The sequence below is a fragment of the Trachypithecus francoisi genome, unplaced genomic scaffold (genome assembly GCF_009764315.1).
Source record: "Trachypithecus francoisi isolate TF-2019V2 unplaced genomic scaffold, Tfra_2.0 Lachesis_group3, whole genome shotgun sequence".
NCBI classification, from domain to species: domain Eukaryota; kingdom Metazoa; phylum Chordata; class Mammalia; order Primates; family Cercopithecidae; genus Trachypithecus; species Trachypithecus francoisi.
The window spans coordinates 100,638,501-100,642,964 of NW_022681468.1; the positions used below are offsets into that span (position 1 = coordinate 100,638,501).

Consider the following 4,464-nt stretch of genomic DNA (forward strand, 5'->3'; position numbering starts at 1 on the left):
AGGTCACGAGTTCGAGACCAGCCTGGCCAACATGGCAAACCCCTGTCTCTACTAAAATTACAAAAAAATCAGCTAGGCTGGTGGCATTCACCTGTAATCCCAGCTAGTTGGGAGGCTGAGGCTCAAGAATCACTTGAACCTAGGAGGTGGAGGTTGCAGTGAGTCAGGATTGCACCACTGCACTCCAGCCTGGGACAGAGTAAGACTCTGTCTAAAAAAAAAAAAAAAAAAAAAAACCTGGGAAATGCTTTTTCTGATCACTAATTCTAGTTGTATTCCTGCCACAGTGGGGGATGGCCCCCAAGCACTGGACTTTTTTTCTCTTGGCCATACCTCTGGATGTCACAGCACAGAGGCATGTACTAGGACCAAGAAATTCCATATACACAAGTCCACTCCCTCAGTTATGGGGCAGGCACCAGATAAGCTCTGAGCTCAGGTGTGCCCCCTTGCTGCCAGGTGCACTGAACATCCGGCAACCTCGGTCTCCAGTACATACCTCTTGGTACTTGTGTACACTGTGGCTGTCCGGCCACAGACAACGAGGCCCTGAACCCCAGGGTGTGGGGTCACAAGGTGCCTCCATTATAGGTGCCCCAAAATGATTGTTGGGAGAATTAGTAATTAAGGAGGGTTTTTCTCCCCCTGCCCTTCAGGCAGTGGTATGGAAGCAATCCACTGCTCCCTGAAAACAGAGACCCTGCCCCACTTTCCTGCTCATACCATAGTTTGTCCATGTTTCTGGAAGAGTTTGCCGAGGGGTGTTCAGGGTGGTTACCAGAGATGTTTTCTAGGAAACACAAAAGATACAAAAAAGAACACGAGGAAGGTTAGCAAAAAAGGGAGGCTCCCCCCATTTTCTGCACCCTGCTGCAATGGCTGGCACCATTCGGCAGACTGGGATTTGTTGTTGAGCGCAGTAAGACAACAACAAAATCACTAGTCTTCCAGACGGGGCCAGCCAGTTCACTCTGTATCCAGGCCAGTTCTGCAAGGCGTTCGAGGACCACCCCCCTCCCCTTGCCACCAGGTCAGGGGTCTGGATGCTCCTTCAGGCTAGGCGTTGTCTCTGCTCCTATTACCAAATTCATCTCCTCTGAACACCTCTCCTCACCTCAAAATTCCCTGGAAAAATTATTTTATTTCTTACTTTTCCCTTTTTTCCGGAGTGTTCTACTTTCTGTAATGGGCATAGCTGTTTTGTTTTGTTTTATTGAGACAGGATCTTGTTCTGTCACCCAGACTGTAGTGTAGTGATGCAATCATGTCTCACTCCAGCTTCGATCTTCCAGATTCAAGTGCTCAAGTGATTCTTCCATCTCAGCCTCCCTAGTAGCTGGGACTACAGCTAATTTTTTTTTTTTAGAAGAGACAAACTCTCACTATATTGCCCAGGCTGGTCTCAAACTCCTGGGCTCAAGTGGTCCTCTTGCCTCAGCCTCTCAAAGTGCTGGGGATTATAGATGTGAACCACTGCACCCAATTTGAGCATACTTCCTTTACAAATAGGGGAATTATTTTTAAAGAGAAGCAGGCAGGTGGCTCATTTCTCTCTTTTCTTTACTAATCATGAAGCACTGAACCACCATGGAGAAGGGAAAGTAGAGCTCGGAAATGGTGACCCCTCTCTACTGGTGCTTCCCCCTTCTGGAAGCCTATGGGCATGGCCCATGGTGAAAATTCTTCCAGTGGTTACTGAGCCCTGGAAGCATTGGAAGCACAGATTCAGAATGAAGTCAGAGTGGTGGTGCTGGGGTAAGCAGAGCAGGAAGAGAGGAAAAGGGGAAATGGTTGTGGACAGGAGGCTGGTGGAATCCTGGCCTAGTCATCCCCTCCCTGCAGGCACAATGCTGGGCTCCCTGGTTAATTTCCCTTGCAGTGTGGCCCTGGTGGAGGAGAGGCAAAGCCCCTGCTGCCTGGGCCAGCCTGTAATTGCACTGGCAGGGCACATCCGCTCCTTAATTAGCAAAAGCCACAATATCCTGGTGGCTCAGAGAGCATGGCCCTAATTGTATTTCTGCAGCAACTGAAGGATAATTACCCTTCCCTATTGGTGCTGCTTTTAATTCTTTCTCTTTTTAATTGTGAGCGCTTCCTCTTTAGCCCACCCTTCCATCCTTGGGTTTATTCTCTCTATCCAGAATGGGGGCCGGGGCTTGCCTGGTGATGGAAACGCTCAGGAGCAGGGGCAGTCAGGGGAGACATGAAGAAGACTGGCAGTACCCAGCTCTGAGTCCCAGTCCCTTGCAGCAGTCAACCTGAAACAGGGCACAGTTCTGCCATGGGTCTGAGAAAAACCAAGAAGTTCTTTTGTGGAAGATGTAAGGGAGAGATGTCCCTCCCCCAGAGGCTGTTATGACCCTCTTCAGTCCATCCCCCAGTGAGGTGCTGGCTCTGAAATTCCCAGCTGTAGAAAACTGAGACCTCCTTTCCCCATCCTTTAACCTATCAAGAAACAGAGATAGATGTGCGGCGTTTAATTTCTTTTACAATAATAATAATAATAAAAAGCCCCATGTCTCTTTGCCACTATTGAGAGAGGGTTAGTCCTTCATCCTCGCATTGTTTTAGAGACAAGGACCTGAGTGTACCATTAGAGAACAATGCTAACTAAGGTAACCCCTTGGTTAAAAGGAGAGCTTAGCACCCTAGGTATTTCTAGGAAGAATAGCCCTTTCTTAGGGAGCTGGCAAATAAACTTCAAGAAGTAATAGATAAGCTAAAATGCACCACAAAGAGAGTTTGGAGAGAACCACAGCATCTCTCTGGATGTCATCTTGCAGGACTGACTGATCTAGCTTACATGAGCAACCCTGGCTCTAAAGCTACCACCCAAACCACTGCCCTGCTAGAAGCTCACTATGAGAGCAGGGACACTTGCTCATTATTCCTCCTGGTGCCTCGCATGCAGCCTGGCCTGTGATAAATGAAACTGGTTGGCAAAGAAGCAGAGTTCAGAGACAGAGCAGGATTGTGAGGTGTGAACAGGGTAAATCCATTTTCATTGGCTTTTTCCTTACAGAGCCAATGAAGATGAACTTGAACTGACTTGACTGTGGCCCTAGTTTTCAAAATTCTTTAATTCTGGGCTCTATCTGAATTGGGAGAACAAGCAAGCAATAAAATAAGCTGCTATAGTCTCAAAGAAATGTGTCTTGAAAAAATGACCTGCCCTTGAGCCCACCAACTTCCACTCCCCACTTCTAATTTCTTTCCTCTGAATTTAGAGCTGTTCCCTTAGCAACACTTGTTTCCATGGTTTCCTCCATTACAATGATCCCAAACCCCTCCTCTCTTTTACCTCATGACAGTAATGGATGATGGGGATCCTCAATGTGGCCACTCCATGTTACCATGGTAACAATTAACTGAGCCTTAATTTATCTTTTGTGAAGAGGCCTAGGGAATATGAAGCTTTGATTTGGAGGGGGAGGGTTCAGGTCTAGAGCTACCATTCTCATAAAGAAGAAGTTAAGCTATTTGTCTTAATACTAGCCAGTAGGATTTAGTTCAAACATTTGTTCAGCCCCACTTTAAGCACAACTGAGTTTGAGGGAATCAAAGGGCTACAAGACATAGCTCCTAATATTGAAGGGCTTATAGTCTAGCACTAGGGCTCATGGTACTGCTGAACTCTGGCACAGATGGGGCCAATAAAGAATATGGTTCTTGACAGCACCATGATGATCAGGCATCTATCCACTCCCAGTATCCCCTGCTGCCAAGAACCAAAAAAAGACTGACCGAAGTGGTCTGTACTCACGTTAAGGCTTCTTCCAGGCTGTTATCAGAGAGTTTCTGTCCTGAAAGAGAAAGAATTTTGACTTCCCCTCTTTTTAGGGAAGTGGGGACCAATGCCAGCATCCCTGAGTAAGACTATTCGGTGCAGGAAAAAAGAGAAAAATAAACAGACTTGCCCATTGCCAATGCGACAAAGGACTGGGATAATCTCCAGTTCCAGAATCACCATCACTTACCTGCAACAAGTCTTCCTGGGAAGCGATGAGTCAGCTCTTACACTGAATTAGAGAGTCATTGTCTCCATCCATTCAGCTTTTCTATTTGTCACCGAAAATTCAGGCCGAAAGCGCAGCTCTGAAGAATGAAAGTGGAAAAACAAACAAATAAAAATCAAAGTGGAGAGGACACCAAACACCAAACATAAAACACCAAAGCTGAGAGCTGTGCAGCGTGAATCCAAAAGCTGAGATATCCATTCTGCGTCACATGCAATGCAGCTCTTCCAACTTCTAGCTTTCCATCTTCATCTCCAAAAGTTTTCACCAAATCTCTAATAATGAGGGCCAATTATCTACTTTTAGGGGAAATCACAAAATTCTCTGGACCCTCAGTGTGCTGGTAACAATAACCTGCACTGACTTGGAAAGATGATCAGAGTATCTCCTAAAATGAAGGGGAAAAAAAGCCATAGGACAATGTAGAAGGCAGGTACATTGAAGTAAG

At 46.4% G+C, this 4,464-nt stretch overlaps 1 long non-coding RNA gene across 1 annotated transcript; it reads right to left on the reverse strand.

Annotated features, from left to right (window-relative positions):
• Positions 1-243: 243 nt before the first annotated feature.
• Positions 244-4,162, reverse strand: LOC117071557. The gene is made up of 3 exons (XR_004432352.1): positions 3,978-4,162; positions 3,764-3,803; positions 244-790 (listed from the first exon to the last, which is right to left on the reverse strand). It is a non-coding gene; the product is annotated as an uncharacterized LOC117071557 (long non-coding RNA).
• Between the last annotated feature and the right edge of the window lie 302 nt (positions 4,163-4,464).